Source organism: Pinus tabuliformis, chromosome 2_1, assembly GCF_031772625.1.
Source record: "Pinus tabuliformis cultivar Carrire ecotype Pingquan chromosome 2_1, CPIR1, whole genome shotgun sequence".
Classification (NCBI taxonomy): domain Eukaryota; kingdom Viridiplantae; phylum Streptophyta; class Pinopsida; order Pinales; family Pinaceae; genus Pinus; species Pinus tabuliformis.
The window spans coordinates 338,278,146-338,300,813 of NC_142299.1; the positions used below are offsets into that span (position 1 = coordinate 338,278,146).

General features: G+C 36.9%; 2 pseudogenes; both read left to right on the plus strand.

The window, feature by feature from the left end:
* The first annotated feature begins 3,955 nt into the window (after positions 1-3,955).
* Positions 3,956-13,513, plus strand: LOC149200223 (uncharacterized; annotated as a pseudogene).
* Positions 13,514-13,527: 14 nt separating this feature from the next.
* LOC149200224 (protein TORMOZ EMBRYO DEFECTIVE pseudogene) lies at positions 13,528-15,116 on the plus strand (annotated as a pseudogene).
* Positions 15,117-22,668: the final 7,552 nt, after the last annotated feature.

Below are 22,668 nucleotides of genomic sequence, written 5' to 3' on the forward strand. Positions count from 1 at the left end.
TATTCTAGATTTCTATTAGAAAGGAACAAATATATCATATGAAATAGTTTTTACAGTGTTGTTTAATGACTTTGTATCCTATTGTCTTTTCAGTGCTGTTTGTTTAACTTGATCATTAAGATTACCAATTGGAACTATTTTTCCTTTTGACTGAAGAGATCATCCTAATAAGGGCATCAACTTTATATAGCTAAAAAGAATGCTTCGGCCTTATAGCGATTAATTACATGTTTCAAACTACGTAATGGCTCCCAAAGAGCTAGGAGGTGCAGGTATTGAAGGTGTATTTCTTTACAGAATCTTCTTCATTGATCACCTGCAAGAAGTGCTCAGTAGTTAGAGAGGCCTCATTCATGGATATAGCAAACCATTGATACTTCAGGTTTCTATTAGAAAGACGTAGATGGCACCTTGTTTTTACAACTTAATGACAAGAAATAAGAAAATTTTATGAGATAAACATGTGATTAGCTTTTGATTCAAAGATTAACCTATAATCAACAATTTTATGGTGAAGAAAAAACCAAATAAGAACCTACAAAAGTTGAAGAACAAGACAACCATATGTCTAAACATAACTTAAGTCAAAAGCCAGACACTTAATTGTTCTTTTGAAATGGGTCTAGTCATTACAAAGATGTAATATAACTCTTCGCAACAAGAAGCTTCTCCATGCATGTCTTTAGGTGCCAACAAAACCACTTATTATGGTATTTCAACAACACCAAAAAGGTCGAAACTGAAAAAGCTTTCACTTGCTACTGTTCCCTATATGATCCATCCTTCTCATTAAAGTTCAAGCTACTGGTTTATGCTTCACTTTTTCTCTAAGAAGAAACCCACTGACTTATTATTCAAAATTCTTGATTGAGCTTGCTTGGTAAATTATCTTAATTCAAAACAGACCATAATTGGTTTTCACCTATGTTCATCTAGAAAGAAACATACAAGAATAAAAGCTAAAGAATGATGTCCCATTCAAAATTAGTGGGCCTCCTAATAACATTTCCAAATCTACTTTCAATCACTCCCCATGAATTTAGATAAAAAAACATTCAAAAGAATAAACAAATTTTTTTTCTAAAATCTAGATCTATCTCCATAACTGCCAGACCCTAGCAGATCAGTTTCCCTTGAATATATGTCATGCTTAATTGTGTAGATTTTGATCTCAATTGGAGCCAGAGAAAGCAATGTAAGAATGTCACTCTTCATCACAATAAAGTAATTTTTTGGAGGATATCAAAAACCAAGTGACCAATACATGTTTAGTCAGAAGACGCTCCAAGTTCTCTATGAATTGGCCATCATTGGTAAAATTGCAAGGAGAAGAAGATATAGCAGTGTAAGTTCATTGTTTGGAGAACATTGAGCACACTTTGATTGCTATATCTTTTCCTTCTATCATGCTCCTACACCAATATATTATATTCTCATTCCATTTTCATTAGCAAACACAGTACACCTATAGTCCTGGGCACACCTCTCACTCCATGAAGTCCAACTAATCTTATTCCTTCCATGATGACAAGTTCTAGATTTCATTCCAAAAAGGTGCATCTGTCTGACAAATTTGATATGCAAATCAAGTTTATATCTAGAAAGTATGTAGATACTCAGAACAGCCATTGCCTACCATGTATTCGCATTCTTTATTCGTTCCTTCACTCAATAAAATGCAGTGTAGTTTCTCTTATTTTGTCTGATTTCATGTTCAAGTTTTTAAGCTTTTTGCCAATTATCACTTCTTATTTGTTGATTTGAGATAAGCCTCTCAATTTCTCTATCATCTTATAATTTATGCAAGATTTTCTGGTTGAATACTCGTATCTATGGTGAACATGATGAGTTGTATCTCTTTCATTTAGCGAGCTGCTTGGTTCAGTGCTTTGTTAACTCAACAATTTTAATTATTATGCAGATGCAGGTTTCCATATCTATTCAAGTTGGATTATTTTTTCTGCATGTAAACCGTGTGTGAGCAAAAGCAATGTCTTCAAGTTGGATTGTTATTTTTTTTATGTAAATTATGTGAGACAAAGATGATAAAGCTTCTTAAAAAAGATTTTATTGGATTTTGATAATGGATGGAGTGTCCATCAGAAATATTTGACATTACTTTCGGTTAGACACAATTTTTCTTTAACTTCTTTGTCCCAAATAATAAGTGGAGTGTCTGGCTGAAACATGGAAATTACTTTCGCTCTCACACAATTTACATCAAAAACAATAATCCAATTTAATTAATATCCAACTATTAAACTTTTATCGGTGTGTTTTGGAATCTCTCATCCACAAAGGCATAATGTGAATATTACTTTGCAATCATTGTGATCTCCAATTGGGAGCAAGTTTGTAAAGCTTTAAATTTTGAAATGATTTTTTTTTTCAAACAGAAAAAACCAATTGTCCTTTATATAAGAAATATTTTACATTTCCATAGTTCAATTGTCCTTTATATAAGAAATATTTTACATTTCCATAGTTTTGAATCTCCTATCATTGAGATTGTATCAAAATTTTCCTGGAGTGAATCCAAAATCTATATTTGAATTGCTAAATATTGAAATACAAAAAATCTCCCGCTCGATCTAAAATGTACTCAAATTTGCAATGAAAAACAGAGTTGCCCCATAAAATCCTAAGACAAACAGAGTGTCTCCATTCAATACCTATGATTTAGCAGTTATCACCCACAATAAGAAAAGCTAACCAAAAACAGGGGAATAACATATTGACAAATATTCTCCATATGATGGTTGGGTCCTCTTCGAAGTTAAAATAACTCATTTGTAACCTTGCAATCGAGAAATGACCATAAATGTTGATACACCAATGGAGCAGTAGAGGGGAAACCATAAACATCGACCATTATAGAAATAAGAAACCAAAGCCTTGCAAACAATTATTGATGAAGGTCTTATAGCAGATAACACTCAACATAACAGTGCATCCTCCTTTGGATAGGAGATAGGCCACCCTGTTCTACTCTTTGTATATGTAGGAGAAGGAGATGTTCTTAAAGGACACCTTCAAATCTCTGATTTGTTGCTTCCAGAGAGACAGAAGTGGAGTCTTTGAAGGCCCAGTTGGCATGAGAAATTGAGTCTGCAAGGAAAATGATTGAAGAATGGAAGGTGGCTGAGAAGGAATTGAGAAAAGAACTGGCAAAGAAGGATGATGAATGCCAAGTTGCGATTTCTAAAGCAGTCAAACAATTGCAGGGAGCTGAGTAAAGATTCAATACCGAAATTTCTGCGAAAGAAGAGGAGTGTATAACACTTAATCTTGATAAGAAGAATCTAGAGGCAACTGTTTTGAAGTTGAAAAATCAAATTCAAGTGATATCGTCAGAATTAGAGACAGCGAATGAAGATAGGAAATTGGAAACGGAAGTGTTTTTATCGCTAGAAGTTGCCAGGAAAGAGACTGCAGAGATCCACAGAAGTTACCAAATGGCACAGGAAGAGTGGAATGTTGAGAAGGAGATCTTGCTGAGCAGGCTTGCAGAGCTACAAGAAAATCTTTAGTTAGTGGCTAGCGACAAAGGGTCACTGAGCGAGATGGAAGTGGAGTTTTGAAGGCCCAGTTGGTATTAGAAATTGAGTCTGCAAGGAAAATGACTGAAGAATGGAAGGAGGTTGAGAAAAAATTGAGAAAAGAACTTGCAAAGAAGGATGAGTAATGCCAAACTGCGATTTCTCAAGCAGTCAAACAATTGCAGGAAGCTAAGGAAAGGTTCAATACTGAAATTTCTGTGAAAGAAGAGGAGTGTAGAACACTTAATCTTGATAAGAAGAATCTGGACGCAACTATTTTGAATTTGAAAAATCAAATTCAAGTGATATCATGAAAATTAGAGACAACCATTGAAGATCAGAAATTGGAAACAGGAGTATTTTTTTCACTGGAAGTTGCCAAAAAAGAAACTACCGAGATCAGTAGAAATTCCCAAATGGCACGGGAAGATTGGAATGTGGAGAAGGAGATATTGCTGAGCAGGCTTTCAAAGCTACAAACGAAGCTTCAGTTTGTGGCTAGTGGGAAAGGGTCACTGAGCGAGATGAAAAAAGAGCTAAAGACTGAAGCGGAGCATTTGAAGGCCCAGTTGGACGAGTATAATGATAAACTGGTTAGCATGGAAGATGAAAGGCAGGTGTTGAAAGCTATGTCTGTAAGCAATGCAGAGAGGTTGGAGGCTTTACTTCAACAAAATAAGACAGCGATGGAAAAGGAAATTAGTAGCCTACATCAGCGAGGGGATGAAAATGTAAAAAAACAGTCTGATGCAATTGAGGAGTACACAGTGGAGGAGTTGATAAAAAAATTGTATAGTTGCAGGAAACACATGCCAACGCAGTGCAGAAATTTGAAATAGTTATTGTAGAGGTTATCAAGGAATTTGAAGTGAAGGAAGAGAAACACTTTGAATTGTTCAGGGAAAACGAAGAAATGGCAAAGACAATTAACTCATTCTGAGGAGAGATTAATTGCCTCATGAATGAGAAGAATTTGGTTGCTCAAAATGTGAAATAGGGAAGCAAAAATTTTGAAGATTCAACCGTAGCAGAGGAAGGAAGGAGCGCGTTCATTGATATTGGAAATTGTATAGGTGTGCAGGAAATGGCTGTAACGAGCGATGTCAATGAAAAGCCAAAAGTAGAGGATGTGAAAGAAACAAATGGTGAGAATGAAAATATAAATCCCAATGGCAATTATCAAATGAAAGCACAAAACTATTCGCAAACAAAAACGCCAAACAAGTCGCAACGAAAGAGAAAGTGAGAATCAACATCTCACCAGAAATATTGAATTTATTTATGCATTTTTTGTTAGAAAATTAATCACGACTGCAGCCAACAGTGCCGCCCACTATTCCCATGTCACCGAGTTTAATTTTAGTCAGTAGGAGTCAGCTATAGTCGACGGATTTAGATAGATAGTAAATAGCAGTAGGTGAATCTCTGTAGTGGGTTTTGTATAAAGGTATGTAATTTGTAATATAATGGATAATCTCTTCCATGAGTATTCATGGTTTCTGTCATGGTATCAGAGCCGAGGGTTTCGACTTAGTTTCAAAGCTCAAGCCTTGTGCTGCGTTTGTGAGAGTTAAGTGTATGCCCTGGTATTTGAAACCACCACGCCAATCCTGAATTGGAAGTTCACCACTTGAGAATTGGAAGTTCATATGGCTTGATCCTGTGCTGGAGAAGATTGTGTAGTGTTGTTGGGAGAGGCTTTTGGTGCTGAGTGTGTCAGGAGTATTGTATTGAGGAGGCATTAAGCCTTGCCTTTCTGCCCTATTTTGAACCACATGAGAGCATGCATTAGATGAGTGGATTAAACACACAACTAGAGATTTTGATGCCATTCTATTGGAGTTGAGTTAGCCTTGTGGTGTGATGTTGTATTTGGCACATAATTGCTGCAATATCTTTTGTGCATGGAGAACCGATTGTTTGATGTGGCTGAGCGTATGGTATTGGTGCATTAAATCACCATTGCTTGGTGAGCATATGGCATTAAATCAAGAGATTGAGTGCTCGCCCACTGTTTGGTGCTGTTGGAGAGCGCCATCACTAAGAGCCGATTGTTAGCTGCGGTGAAGAACTGGAGACTGCTGCCTGAGTGTGTTGCTTGTTTGCAGCGTTGTCTGATATTTATGTCGTTGCAACTCCAAAGGGCCAAGATCGTGAATATTAGTGAGGTTGTTTATTACAGCATCTATAGCTGTGTTAAAAAATGAGTGTTGTGTGAAGATGCGTGGAGTAATAGTTGCGTGGTGTGGTGTAGATCGTAGAGTGGCGTGGGTTAAATAACTAGCCACTGTGTAAGTAAAATTTGTGTAAAGCCCTCGTGGAGCCGACGTGGAAGGGTGCTTCTGTGCGTAGAGCAGTGTGAGAGAGTTCGCTAGTGGCTATGGTGTGGGGCGGTCAGGCAAGTAAAAAGGGTCAATCCAAGGTTGGAGGTCGAAAGGAGTGTGGAGTTGCAAATTGAAAAGTGAAAGTCGTGCACTTTGAAGTTGAGTGCTTATGTTGAAGGGCAGCCGAAGAAAGGAGTAAAACATGCAGTGGACCAGTGTTGTGTTGTCTATATCGAGCATGTGGTAGCTGTGTGCTTGGGTGAAAGAGTGAGAGCATGAATTTGCTGTCAAGTGGAGCCATTAGAAGAGGCATAGAGGAGTAGAGGAGTTGTCTGGAGAAGCAGCTAGCGTAAAGTGACGGTGAAGGGTTGTTCGATGTTGGACACTACTATTAGGATTACACACCTTGTGTAGCAGACCAGCAGCATGTTACCCAGCATGTTGGTGGAGATCCGTTGGGTTGTCGACACACCACTAGAGTGTGGAGATCCGTTGCGTTGTCGGCACACCACTAGAGTGTGTGCAACATTGAGATCTGTTGAAGAGCCATTAAGCGTTGATATTTGTTGATGTGCCATAGTTCAGAGAGCTTTGTTAGTGAGCACCATGTGTGACACTCGTTGTGGCAGCCACCGTGGGGAGCACTGTTGATCTGATTGGAGTACAATGAGTGGGATAATGTTGGATATTGATATTTTTGATGATGCATTTTTAGAGAGCCCATTTGGAAGTATTTTTGGGCCTGGTAATATTTTTTATTCTAGTAGTATATTTGAGTCACAAGAATTATTAGATCAGCAGAATGATTTTATTGATGACCATAAATATCCAGAGTTGGAGTCCATTCCACAGGAGAGCAAAACTTGTTTGTCCTCGAACCCAATTGCTAGTAATGTGATTGGCGTTGTTTCTAAGATGGTTGCAACAGTGGAGGATACTACCATGGATGTTGTTCGGAGGCCGCTCATGTTCGAAGATGAGTGCATTTTGGTGGCTCCTCATGGAAAGTGGGGAGAGCATGGATTGGATTATCGTGTTTTCACTATTCAGGATGTTTCCTGGCATCCCAATCTAGAAAAGGTTTTTGATGTTAAGTACGTAAGCAAGGAGCAGAGGAAGTTCATAAAGAAATCCATAAATGTGAAAATGAAACTGCACCAACAAATGAACAAGCATGGACCCTTTAGCAAGAAGGAAAAAATGAAATGTTTTGTTGTAAGCCTAGCTGAGACTTAGACCAGCAGGCAAGTTAAAGTTTAGGTCATCGTGATTAAGGGGAGGTGTTAGAACATTAATCATGACTACAGCCAACAGCGCCGCCCACTATTCCCACGTCATCGAGTTTAATTTCAATCGGCAGGAGTCGGCTATAGTCGGCGGATTTAGATAGATAGTAAATAGTAGTAGGTGAATCCTTGTAGTGGGTTTTGTATAAAGGTATGTGCTTTGTAATGTAATGGATAAGCTCTTCCATGAGTCTTCATGGTTTTGTCATTTTTGTGGTTATATTATTTCCAACCATGTAAATAGTTTTGTGGTGACTCTGTAAAGTGTTAGTTTCTTTCTACATTGGTTTTAAAATTTAGAACTTTCCATGAATTAACTATCTAGATCTCCTCAAAATGAGTATGATTGAGTATGATTGTTATATTGAAGTGTCTTGTGTAATTGTTTTTGGTATTTCAATAATTATGATGGGTGTTGTTGAAGTGGGTTATGTAATTGTTTTTGGTGAAATTTTAATTTAGATTTGTAATTTAGGAATCTGATTTTTTATTTAAATGATTTCAAGGCTTATAAGGACTCTCTTTCATGCATTATTAGGTGCACATATGACCATTTTTCATTCACTACTAGACATTCCCTATTATTTGACACATTTTCTATTTTTAGTATTTTCTATTTTTAGCGTGCATATTTTGAGTAGGGGTACCACATAAGATGATATGTGGCATTGAATGGAGAGTTGTTGGAGGATAAGATGACTAATTCCACCATTATTTCAAATTATCCCATGCATATCACTCTAGAGGGACTATGCAATCACTCCTTACTTTGTAGTTAGACACCATTTTTCTCTTTCCTACCCTTGTAGTTGACATTTAGCCTTTTTTTGGAGTTTAATTGGTTAGTATTTTGCATGTGAGAATTATAAATCAATTCTAACATATTTCTAACTCCACTTACTTTTACTCACATGGAATATAGAGTTTACATTACTTTTTTGCTGATAGTGTTAAAGTATTTTCCAAGTTTTGACCACCATTTCCACCTTTATTCTCTGTGTGTCTTCACCTAATTGTTGGTTACTTCTCACTTGCTAATCAGTAAAATAGGAAGACCTAAATTTCGTCACTCTCTCAAATGAGCTTGTGTTTGTACATGATCTAAACAATAGTTACTCTAGCTGGTTGTCTTTTGAAAATATATTTGTTAAGGGGTGTTGGCATTATGATGCATGTGTTGTACTTGATGGCAAACAACTCATAGAAGATCAACTCACTTATATATATCTAGATGAATCTACGGAAGAGATATCAGATGACAATTCTCAGTATGACAAGTCCAAAGGGGGAGATTGTTGGCATTATGAGACAAGTGTTGTCCTTCATGGCAAATCACACAAATGATAAATTTATTTGATAAATTATAGTGCAACAAAGTTTCCTTCATGTATAGAAAAGTTCACGCACTTTTATGCAGAGAAAAGTTTATTCCATGTAGAGAAAATTTCAAGCACTTTTATGCAGAGAAACGTTTATTCCATGTAGAGAAATGTTCACGCACTTTTATGCAGAGAAAAGTTTATTCCATGTAGAGAAAAGTTCACGCACTTTTATGCAGAGAAAAGTTTATTTCATGTAGAGAAAAGTTCACGCACTTTTAGGCAGGTAAGAGTTTATTTCATGTGGAGAAATGTTCACGCACTTTTATGCAGAGAAAAGTTTATTTCATGTATAGAAAAGTTTACGCACTTTCATGTGAGAGAAAAGTTCACACACTTTCATGATTGGTTCATGGTATTAATCCGACATTTTTTGATCCTATGGTTTTAGCCCGTGGTATTGCATTCAAAAGTGTTGATCCCAAGTATTGGGTCCATGGTATTGTGTTATTATGGTTTTGGACCGTGGTATTGTAAAAGGCCTAAGACTATAAAAGAGGAAGGAGATCATTTGTCAAAGCATCATCTGAATTATTGAATATCTGATAAAGTGCTAGATCAGGAATATTGTGATTGGGTTATGGTGCAGATCTGGATCTGAATGAAGAAGGAACCTGAGCGTAAGGAGAAGGATAAGTTCTATTGATGGGTCAAATCTTAAGGCTGGAATAGTGGTTTCTCTATATGATTTTGATCTGTGATATGTGGCACATGCTTGATCTATAAATCTAATAATCTAGGTTAACTAAATATTTGAAAGAATGAATTTATATATCTGAATTATTGATGCATGTTTTATTGTACACATGTTATGATCTGGGTATACTGCAAAGTTATAAGGAAATATTTGCAGATCTGTATGTGGGTTGGCTTTGGTGAAAGCATTGATTCAATATTGGATAAATCAGAGATTGATGATGCAAGTGTAGTTGATGGGTTTTTGATTTTCAGTGTATCCAGTATGAAAATTAATGAAACGTGGTACCTGGAGGAGAGAAGATTGTAGGCTGGCGCCTACGTACTAGTATCTAAGCTAGTACAAGAGCAAAGGGGGTTGTAGCTCCCATACTGGTATAAGACTGCACCAGTACTAATATTGTAAAAGGATTTTCTTATTAAGAAGAAGATTGAGATGACTTGCAGCAGGTGGTTTTCTCCCACATTGGGTTTCCACCTTATATCATGGTGTTCATGTGTGTGACTTATGTGTGATGATCTATTCCATTTTACTGCACAAGTTTACTGTTAATATGGTTGATAATGTTCTAATGCACTCATTAAGGATCAACTAACTTAATCATAAGAAGTTGTGGAAGTAGCATATATGAATCTGAATATGGAAATGAAAAATTTTTATTAATGTAATAATACTGATTCACCCTCCCTCTCAGTATTATTTCTAACATTTGGTATCAGATCAGGTCCTTTGGTAGAAGCTTGATTGCTTGAAGGAGATCCGTGGAACAATGGGAAAGAAGCTTAAGAAGAAAGCTCATAAGAAGAAGAAGACATCTCAGAAGAACTATGACAGTGGGAGAATCGATTGGGGATTAGGTATAAGAAGCTCTTCAGATTCAGATTCAGATTCGGAATCATTTCAGAATGAAGATGAAATATCAGGTATGAATTTGCTATCCTCTGATGTTCTAGGTATCTATCCATTTGGAAAAGATGGAAGTGATAACGAAACAACTGAATGTGCTCTTATGGGTGAGGAAGAAGGATATCAAATAGAAGCAGAATTTAACAGGCTGACAAACAAAATTAGTGAACAAGAAAGACTTCTGAACATAAAGAGTGGTGCCCTCAAAGAAGCTGTTACTAGACAAAAGGCTCAACGAGAGTTATTCAAGGAGAAATATCAAAAGTTGCAGGTTGAAGCAACATCTCTAAGAAATGAAGTCAATGAAAAGAACACAACCATCAAGAAACTCAGAGATAGATTCAGTTACTATGAAAGTCTTGAAGCCACGATCCACTCTCTAAAGAAAGATCTTTAAGAATCAAAGAAGCAGAATAAAGATCTAGTCCAAGATATTGAAAAACAGGGAAACGAAGTTATCATCTTAAAATCTCAGCTAGAATGTGCCTTCAGAATTCGTCAAATGCAACAGGATCTGAATGAAGAACAAGAAAAGGAGATTCTCAAGCTAAAGCATCAGTTGGAAGAAGAAAGGAAAGTTGAAGAAGACATGAAGAAGCAATATCTAGAAAAATAATAACAACTTCAGGTTGAGGTAAATATCTTGAAAAGTAAATTAGAAGAAAAGGATAAGCTCTTACATTTTCAAGATAGTACTAAAGTCTTGGATGATATTCTTAACAGTCAAAGATCTCCTGCTATCAAAACTAGTCTTGGCTTTCATGAATCTATTGAAGATGAATCTAGTTCAGAAGGTGAGGCAAGGAACTCTAAAGAGAAATCTAAAATGATCAACAAAGAGATAAGAGAGATGAAAGGTCAATCTCATCATCAACCAAGGAAAGAAAATCTTCAAAGAAAATCTTTTACTCCTCCTATGAATAATGTTGAATGTTATGTATGTCATAACCTTGGACATGTTGCAGCCAGATGTAGAAGAAGAAGGGTTCGAGATCATCAAACAAATAGATCATCTCAGTCAAGGTACTTTAATGGATATTGCTTTGTTTGCAATATGTTTGGTCACAAAGCTGCTGATTGCTACAAAAGGAATATGAAACATGTAAGATGTTATGCATGTAACAAGCTTGGACATATAGCAAAGGAATGCAGGAACAAAGCACGGACATCACACCAAAAGAAGAAAACATCATCACACTTGAAGATATGGAAGAAAAAGGAAGTTCAGTCAGAAAGTGGCGGCACAACACATTATACAAACATAACAGAGGGAGTCGGAAGTGTAAAACTTCAATATCCTACGCAAGCTTGATAAAGGGAAGTTGCATATATACGCGAATTTGTTACTGCACAGTCACGTATATGATTGTTTGAAGAAAGGAAGTAGGGACAGATTCAAGAAAAGGATCGGTTTTGCTCTAATTGATAATGGTTGCATTTTGCTAATGATGTGTGGATATGATGGTTAGAAGTATTTTGGTTCTAACTTGATATTGCTGATGTCTTGATACTTCTGATCAGATCTGACAGTAAACAAGATGGCACACCCAGGGTGACTCACAGGCGCTTCCAGGTTACCTTTCCATCTATTTGCAGGTTATGGATCCTCGGGGTCAGCTTCATCGAAATGGGATTGTTTTTCCAGCTATAGATTGATTGTGGTGAATCAGTGAGACGAGGCGAAGTCGATACAACGTGATTCCTGGCATCGGTTTTCCACCAAGAAGAAGTCTCATGGCTGGTGTGACTTTACACCCAGCTCGACAGTCCTGGATCCCAAGACTGGCTTTCTGGTGAATGATAGCGTCGTTGTCTTGGCGGAGATTCTTGTCCTGCACGAGTCTGTGTCGTTCTCTAGGGAGAATGAATTGTAGCCGATCGCTGGCCCCATGCCAGAGGTCCTGAGTGGAAAGTTCTTGTGGAAGGTGCATAATTTGTCCCTGTTCAAGGAGATGATCAAGACGCAGAAGATCATGAGCCCTGTGTTTCCAGCTGGGGAATGCAATCTGCGGCTGAGCGTGTACCAGTCGTCTGTTAATGGCATTGATTATCTTTCGATGTGCTTGGAGAGCAAAGATAACGATAAGTCCGTTGTTACAGAATAGAGCTGTTGGTGTCTCTTTCGCATGTCTATTCTGAATCAGCGAGCTGGGATGGACCATATGCATCGGGATTCCTATGGCCGATTCGCAGGGGACAATAAGAGTGGTGACAATATGAGCCTTGGATGGAACAATTACATGCTAATGGCTGATTTTGTTATTTGGTGGATGACACTGCTGTTTTCAGTGCTTCATTTCATTTCATCAAGGAGTCCAGTAGTTTTACTAGAAATCTCGGAACCGTTGTTGGAAGAAGCAATGTCAGAAAATCAGATGGTCATTAAGGGAAATTTACATGGAGAATTGAGAATTTCATAAGCTTAAAAGACATCCTTAAGAAAAATAAAATAACGGGCCTATGTGTCAAGAGTAGGCGATTTCAGGTTGGCAACTGCGACTGCCGTCTTATTGTATACCCTAGAGGGCAATCACAACCTCCTTGTCACCTTTCAATGTTTCTTGAAGTTACAGATCCTCGTAACGATTCTGCTGATTGGATTTGTTTTGCCAGTCACCGTTTATTAGTTGTGAATCAAAGATCTGAAGAAAAATCGGTTACAAAGGAGTCTCAAAACCATTATTCAAAGGTTGCTAAAGATTGGGGTTGGCATGAATTTATCACGTTGACTAGTCTCTTTGACCAAGATTCAGGGTACTTGGTGCAAGACACGGTGGTCTTTTCTGCAGAGGTTCTCATTTTAAAGGAGACCTCTATAATGCAGGAGTGCACAGATCATGAAGTAGATTCCAGTGTCTCTAAAAGTGAAGCTGGAAGAACTGTAAACCGAGGTACCTTCACATGGAAGGTCGAGAACTTTTTAGCTTTTAAGGAGATCATGGAGACAAGGAAAATCTTTAGCAAATTCTTTCAGGCCGGTGGTTGTGAGCTACCCATAGGTGTCTATGAGTCATTTGATACTCTATGCATATATTTCGAAAGTGATCAATGTGTTGGAACCGATCCTGATAAGAATTTCTGGGTCAGATATCGGATGGCAGTAGTGAATCAAAAACATTCTGACAAAACTGTCTGGAAGGAGTCATCCATATGTACAAAGACTTGGAATAATTCAGTTCTACAATTCATGAAAGTCTCGAACATGCTGGATCCAGATGCAGGGTTCCTTACCCGTGACACAGTTGTATTTGTTTGCGAGATTCTGGATTGTTGTCCCTGGTTTGAGTTTTCTGATCTTGAGGTAATGGTTTCAGATGATGAGCAAGATGCGTTGTCAACAGATCCAGATGAGCTTATTGATTCTAATGACAGCATCTGGTGACAAGACAATCAAAATATGGGCATTATCACTTGAAAAAGAATTTCAAGTGTGTTCCTGCTCTGCAGCAATTTTACACAAGGGGTCCATTAAGGTTGTCTTCGGACTGTTCATTCTTAGTGTGCACATGCAACGATGAAGTAAAAGTGGTAGTCTTAGCCACCGGTTCTGTCAAAAATACATTGGAGGGAGATTTAGAGCTTATTGTTGCACTCGCACTCACTCCCGATAACAAGTATTTGTTCTCAGCAAGATGCAGTACTCAAATCAAATTATGGGATTTATCCTCAGCCACCTGCAAACGAACCTGGAAGGCACATAATGGTCCTGTGGCAGACACGACCTGTGATGCTTCTTGAGGATTGCTTGCTACAGCTGGTGCAGATAGAAGTATTCTTGTCTGGGATGTGGATGGAGGCTACTGCACACATTCATTTCGAGGGCATCAAGGAGTTGTAACTACAGTGATATTCCATCCGGATCCCCATTGCCTTTTGTTGTTTTCCGGAAGTGATGATGCAACGGTTTGAGTATGGGATCTTGTTGCTAAGAAGTGCATTTCTGTGCTGGAAAATCATTTTTCTACTATGACGAGTTTGGCATCTCTGAAAATGGTTGGAATTTGCTCAATGCTGGTAGAGATAAGGTTGTAAATATATGGGACCTGCGTGATTATCACTGTTGGGCAACAATACCGACATCTGAACCACTAGAAGCTGTTTGTGTTCTGCCAATTGGTTCTAGGCTGATGTCTGTTATGAACCAAAGCCGGGCATTGCCTGAAAATCAAAAGAAAAGTGGTGCGGCTCCAGTGTATTTTTTGACAGTAGGGGAACGTGGCATTGTTCGTATATGGTATTCAGAAGGTGCTCTATGCTTATATGAGCATAAGTCCTCGGATGCAATAAATAGCTCTGACAAAGACGAGTTGAAGGGAGGCTTTGTATCTGCTGTTCTACTACCCCTCACTCAAGGGGTGATGTGTGTTACTGCTGATCAGCCTTTTCTCTTTTACAATCTGGATGAGAGCAATGAAGGAAAATGTGATTTAAAGGTCAGAAAGTGTCTTATAGGTTACAATGAGTAGACAGTGGACTTGAAATTTCTTGGGGATGAGGAGAAGTTTCTTGCAGTTGCAACAAATCTGGAGCAGGTGCGCATGTATGACCTTTCATTGATGACATGTGTATACGAGTTTCCAGGACACACAGACATAGTTCTTTGTCTAGATACTATTGTTTTTTCTGGACATATTCTGTTAGCTTCTGGGTCCAAAGATCACACAGTAACAATTTGGGATACAGAGAGCAAATCCTGCATATGTGTAGCAGCAGGGCACATGGGTGTTGTAGGAGCTGTTGCCTTCTCAAAGAAAGCTAAGAACTTCTTTGTGAGTGGGAGCAGTGATCGCACAATAAAATTATGGAGTTTTTCTAGCGTACTAGATTTCGATGGTATTAGTAAGTCAATCAAACTTTCATCACAGGCTGCAGTCGCAGCTCATGATAAGGACATCAATTCTGTGGTTGTTGCTCCAAATGATAGTCTTATCTGTACTGGTTCTCAGGATCTTACAACTCGTATATGGATGAGGATTGTTGGATGATTATTAGACATGATGATGATGAGTTCTTACCTATATGATAGGTTGTTTCGTACATATGTTGATTAATGCAGTTATTCCCAATTGATGATACTTGGTTCATGCAGATCTGGATGGCTATGGTGTTTCTCACATATGATAGAATGTGAATGATTCTGTATATACAGAATTATGTTCAAAAGGATGAGTTGATACGGACATACCTTGATGATTCATGCACTAATACAAGTTGCTAGTGACAGATGCTATGGAGCAAATCATTCAGTGTCATTGCTGATGTTTATCATGATCTTATTTAGGTGTTTGGTCTCTGTTATAAATGTCATGTATATCATTCGATGTAAAGGTCATATCAAGACTCATGATGTAATAGTGTGTCTCTATTTATCGTAGTCATTTGATGAAATATTTCAGTCATATCAAGGTCATGTAACGGCCTATGTTGGTTTCCCCACTATGCCTGGGATGAATGATGTAATGTACTTGATTGTCATTTTCTGGTATATCCCAACTTGGTTGGGAGATGGATGTATGTATGAGTATTTGGTGCTAGGATGGTCATGTATGATGTATAGAGTCATGTTCTTGTAGAAAACCTTTTTTTGCAGACTTTGCTTACAGACAGGGGGAGCATGAACAGCACAATTCAGCAAGAACAGAGCTTTCAGCATGTAGCATAGACAGATTGGTACACCTTGGCATATACAAAGGGAGAGCTCATTCAGAGATTTCAGCAGGTAATCAGGGGGAGTATGGACAGCGGAATGTTTATCTAGGAAAGAGAATATCTTGGTTCGCCCTTTGCCCTTGATGTCAAAGGGGGAGAGTGATTTGGCATTGTTGCCATCAAGTCCAAAGGGGGATATTGTTGGCATTATGATGCATGTGTTGTACTTGATGGCAAACAACTCATAGAAGATCAACTCACTTATATATATCTACATGAATCTACGGAAGAGATATCAGATGACAATTCTCAGTATGACAAGTCCAAAGGGGGAGATTGTTGGCATTATGAGACAAGTGTTGTCCTTGATGGCAAATCACACAAATGATAAATTTATTTGATAAATTATAGTGCAAAAACGTTTCCTTCATGTAGAGAAAATTTCACGCACTTTTATGCAGAGAAAAGTTTATTCCATGTAGAGAAAAGTTCACACACTTTTATGCAGAGAAAAGTTTATTCCATATAGAGAAAAGTTCACGCACTTTTATGCAGAGAAAAATTTATTCCATGTAGAGAAACGTTCACGCACTTTTATGCAGAGAAAAGTTTATTTCATGTAGAGAAAAGTTCACGCACTCTTATGCATAGAAGAGTTTATTTCATGTGTAGAAATATTCACGAACTTTTATACAGAGAAAAGTTTATTTCATGTAGAGAAAAGTTTACGCACTTTCATGCGAGAAAAAAGTTCACACACTTTCATGATTGGTTCATGGTATTAGTCCGACAGTTTTTGATCCTACGGTTTTGGCCCGTGGTATTGCATTCAAAAGTGTTGATCCCAAGTATTGGGTCCGTGGTATTGTGTTATTATGGTTTTGGACCATGGTATTATGAAAGGCCTAAGACTATAAAAGAGGAAGGAGATCATTTGGCAAAGCATCATCTGAATTATTCAATATCTGATAAAGTGCTAGATCTGGAATATTGTGATTGGGTTATGGTGCAGATCTGGATATGAATGAAGAAGGAACTTGAGCGTAAGGAGAAGGATAAGTTCTATTGATGGGTCAAATCTTAAGGCTGGAATAGTGGTATCTCTATATGATTTTGATCTGTGATATGTGGCACACGCTTGATCTATAAATCTAATAATCTGGGTTAACTAAATATTTGAAAGAATGAATTTATAGATCTGAATTATTGATGCATGTTTTATTGTACACATGTTATGATCTGGGTATACTGCAAAGTTATAAGGAAATATTTGCAGATCTGTATGCGGGTTGGCTTTGGTGAAAGCATTGATTCAGTATTGGATAAATCAGAGATTGATGATGCAAGTGTAGTTGATGGGTTTTTTATGTTCAGTGTATCCAGTATGAAAATTAATGAAACGTGGTACCTGGAGGAGAGAAGATTGTAGGCTGGCGCCTACATACTAGTATCTAAGCTAGTACAAGAGCAAAGGGGGTTGTAGCTCCCGTACTAGTATAAGACTGCACCAGTACTAATATTGTAAAAGGATTTTCTTATTAAGAAGAAGATTGAGATGACTTGCAGCAGGTGGTTTTCTCCCACATTGGGTTTCCACCTTATATCATGGTGTTCATGTGTGTGACTTATGTGTGATGATCTGTTCTATTTTACTGCACCAGTTTACTGTTAATATGGTTGATAATGTTCTAATGCACTCATTAAGGATCAACTAACTGAATCATAAGAAGTCATGGAAGTAGCATATATGAATCTGAATATGGAAATGAAATTTTTTTATTAATGTAATAATACTGATTCACCCCCCCTCTCAGTATTATTTCCAACAAGGGGTTGAATAAGTTATGTTTTTGTCTCGGATTATTGAAAACTCTAGGGTGCAAATTATACACACAAAGTGGTAGAAAATTCTCTCTGCCAAACAAATATGTAAAAACAATAAAAAAGACTAATGTATTTTCTATTATGAGAATAATGAATGAAAATGTTTTCTTCTTTCCAATAAATAAATGTGAGTGAAAGGGAATTTGACATTATGGTTATCTTGCTATAACTCACATGGAATATAGTATTATGTGCAAATTGATGTTATGGATAAGCCTGATCCTCTTTGTTTGCAAGAACTGCTTACTTCTATATATAGCCGATTAGTGGAGAGAAAAGAGTGAGTGAATAAAAGTATTGACTTGTAATAAGTTTTATTGTAACAAACAACAAGTAAATTCCACCTATAATTTTCAATGGTTCTATGCTGGTAACCGTTTTAAACTAAGTTCTTTAGTGAATTTAACTATGGATCATCATTCAACTAATAAGCATGAAGAGATATTTTCTCTTGGAAAATAAAAATTATGATAAATTTATTACAAATGCACAACTCCTGTGAGTGCAATAATCAAACGATGTAGCCATCTTGCATGCTCTACTTCCACTTTAGCATATAAAGGCAAAGAAAATTTTGCTACAACATAATTTGGAGAAATATTTGGGTTGTACGTAAAAAAAAGTCGATCAATTAAACGATTCATTAAACATAACTAATGATATCATTGCTAACAACAAACTCCACCAATTTTTCATCACATTCAAATTTCTGAGAACTGATTGTTGAGAGCAAGTTAAGTCTTAGTCAACTTAAATTAACTATCTTGCAGCATTGTTACTTATTCATTATTTATATATGTATTATATCGTACCACTTTGGTATGTCTTGTTGGCCTTCCGAATGGTATTTTCTCATCTACATCATCTATTAATCACAATTATCTTTGTAGTGAGGACATCTAATAGTCAATAAAGTTTAGGCTTTCACTAATGTTAGGACTCCTTTGTTTTTTCATCAAAATTACCTCTCTTTTTCTTAGGAAATTACTTCTTTCTTTACATGTAAATTTGTTATGAATGTAGGCCACAATATTTTCTTCTCCTTACAAAGTATTGATATGGTATTTTTACTTGTGGGACATTTGGTGCAATTGCAACATGTGGTGCAATTGCTAGTGATAACAATTGATAACTCAAGATTATGGATGACATCCATTGAGTTGTAAAGGTCTTTTCTTCATGGCATTTCCTTTGCAACATGTGGTGCAATTGCTAGTGATAATAATGTAAGATCTATCGATAACTCAAGATTATGGATGACATCTATTGGGTTGTAAAGGTGTAAGGGCATCAACGATAATGATATTGTTTGGTGGTGAGTGGGTTGACCTTAAATATAGAAATTTAGTGAAGAGGAATTGTAATCATTGAAGATGAAATATTGTTATTTGTCTTGATGATGGTGTTAGGGTCCTATAATAATAGGATTCATAATTTTGAATTGGCTGTGGTTGATCTTGTAATATTGTACATGCTTTTGCTTTCTGAAAAATGTTTTCCATATTAAAAATTAAAAAATGTAAAGAGGGTATGTCCTAAAACAAATATCAAAGGACAAAAAGAATAAGGAAAGATCAAAAAAGTGAAAAAATATGAACCCCAAACAAAAACAGATCATGAAAGTGTGCAAATCTAAGTGCCACTAATTTTTACTTTACTGTGCAAAATAATGGTTGTGTGCAGCTTGTCATAAATGCCACAACCCATGATGGTCAAATAGTTTAATCTTGACTAGTTCATGCTTTAAATATCATGTTTATAGATAGAGAATAAAATCTAGCCAAACTATTTAATCTTGGCAGATCAGTAGTTAGGTAGAGAAATAAAATGTGCTCGACAACTTAATATGAGCCATTGGAAGATATAAGGTTAGAATTACATAGTTTTCTTTTCAAAACAAAAAGGAAAGAAAGGCTATGCTAGTTTAAATGCACCCAATAAAGTGGAGAAAAAAATGTTAGGGGTACGTAAAGGGTAGGTACAAGAAAGGTTGCATAAGTACAAGGCTTTTAAAGAAAAAGCACACTTATCATGCTTAATCATATGTTTCAGTGTGTAGAAGCAATTATGAAAGTGAAAGGATGTTCACAAGCTAATTTAATTAACTTCCCCTCATTTCATTTCAACCCCCATTACATGATTACTAATTTCCCCATTATCCCATCATTTCCTATTAAAATACCCTTTTCCCTTCATTTTGATGCTTACCCCTTGGTTTCACATATTTCCCTAGAAAATTACCCTCCAAAGGTCATTTCCCAACCCAAAACCCCTTTTCCTTGGTGTGGAACCCATTCCCCTTTGAAAAAATAATTTCTCCCATCTCGGTTGACCTCTTTCATTCTCGTCATAATTCGGCCTAAGGAACCCTTAGTTGCTCCCTGGATCTGATTAGAAAACATTTCACCATCCAGCATTTGAGATCTGCAGTAATTCACCCATCATGTCCTGTAGACACTGTTTTTAAAGCTTGATCCACTCCAGTTTGTCTGACACTCGACCCCATAGCCCAATGGTAAAAGCAAACCTCTGTTCATCTAAGTAAGTGATCCCACCACCCAAATTCAAATCAAAAACCCCAACACAATCATAACTAGCCTAAAATCAATTAACTAAAACAAAGTTAAATCATAAAGAGAGAGCCCTCTCTGAGATTAGGAAGGCTAGATCCTGATCTCCAAAGTTGGTTTGTGGTTACCTCTATCATTTTTTTTCTGAACAACTTACAAGAAATTTTGGAGTGATAACAGATGGATTTGTATAATCTTAGCTTATTTATTTTCTTTTTATGATAATGGTATATTTATAATTCTATTCAATGAAACCATTTTTACAATATAACCCCCAATGAAATCATTGCTAACAACAAACTCCACCAATTGTACAACACATTCACTTTTTTGAAATCTCATTGTTGAAAGCAAGTTAAATCTTAGTGAACTTAAATTAATTGTACCAAGACATTGTTAACTGTTTATATTATTATTATTTGTTTGACAACTTTTGAGAGTTATTTCACCAAGGGTTCATGTTATATGTTATTGAATTATATAATAATTAGAATAAACCTATTCTAAGTATAGGATTAAACTCCATGCACTGTCACAATAGTACCAAAAATTGATACATTGGGTCAAAAGAACCTCTCTCGCATATCACCCACCCACTTTCTAGATGGGCACAACCTAGCGTGCAGGTATTCTATTTCAAATCAATATTGTATGGTCAAAACAACATAGCATAACTTAATGTGTATATGTTGGTAAGTCAACAACATGGCGGTTGCAACCAAGCTCCAGCCAATGTCTCTTTTGGTTAACCAATGGGGTAGTACTTATTTTCTTCTCCTTCATTCGGCTTCATATTGCAATATTCATAACCCTGCACACAAAGATTGAAATGATTTATGTCAACCACTGGGAATAAATTTCTGGTATAACATTTTCCAATTCATCAACCTTTTAGGAGTTGGATCCTTTGTTGGCCCAAGACTTTGAGACTCACAAGGTTTTGAGGAAGCTTAAAGCGACATGCTCATAAGTAATGCACGTCATATATTTTTATTATGTCTTCGAACTAAGAATAGCGATTTGAGGGGAAGAAAGAAAAGAGTTTATAGTTGCATTGTTTAATAAGGGGGATAAGATTGGCTTTAGATTCAATGAGCATTATCCCACCCATCCATCAAGGTGCGTCCCTCTACGAATCCCAAGGCACCATTGGCAAGCCTCGAGCTCACCATGCTTGGCCCATAAATACAAGCACAACATATAGTCCAACAATCAAAGCTATGCTCATCTAGGTAGCGAGGAAGAGACGTAGTAAAAGAGGATTATATCCATAACAAGAAATGAAAAAACAAATAGGAATTTATTCCTATATACTCTCCAAGGAATATGTGGACCTTATTCTTGCTATACTCTCTAGGGGATAAATGGACCTTATTCTACCAGAAGAGTAGCTTATGCTACAACTGCTAAAGACACCAAACATCTAAGTTTTCTACCTCTAATTTTCCATGGTATGCTACATAAGGAAATATGGAAACTTGTTCTAAAGACCATTGTTCTCTTTCTGCCATTTGCTCATAATTTAAAAGTATTGAAAAAAATGGAATATATACTACTTCTAATGTATATTAAATTTATTTATTATTCAAACATTTTTCAAGGTTTATAAAATCATAGCTTGATTGTTTATGTGAGAAGAAATACAATTTTTCGGCATGGAACCATTTTTTACTTGTTTTATAAATCATCATTTATGATTTCACCATAAATAGGTTTAGCTTCGGAATTCTATCAGATGCTAGTTCTCCTAGTGTATAATAGTTTCACTCCTATTTCATAGATACAGTAATGCGCAGAAGAGCCGAGTATTCCCACACTAGGAAGTATAATTTTCATGGGAGATAAGCTCGCCCATGAAGTGATCCCAATGGGCCTCAGTCCAATGGTTGTTTGTCTAGACTTAATATCTAGAGTTACCTCCTTAGGTCATGGACCTTTGAGAACCAAACATAATCTCTCGGTCCACGACATTGCAGGTAGATGCACGAGTTTCATGTTGACTAGATTTGACACTCCAAATAAAATTGCAACGACATTCCATCTGTGGTTGAGTAGCAAGGAATTTATCCTTTTCCTACCCCAATAGAGACATCAAATATATCTCTATGTACTCCCCATTAAAGTTACCATTTCCTAAATCCTGTAATGTCTCTTTTACATTGTCCTAGTCATTAGATCTACTTCTTGAACCATAATGATAGTGAATTGATGCACTTTCCCATTCCTTATGCTTACATTTTTCACGGTTGAAGCCCTTGAATCTGCTTCTGCCTCTACCCTTCACTGCTTTGTGCTGCTTGCGGTAGGCCATCGCTTTCATCAACAACATAAATCTAGGATTTATGGACGCGAAATTTCCTTTCGTAGAAGCAGGGAACAATCCCCGTAGGATGTTGTCTACTGCCGCCTGACATTCTGTCAGGTTCCTAGAAAG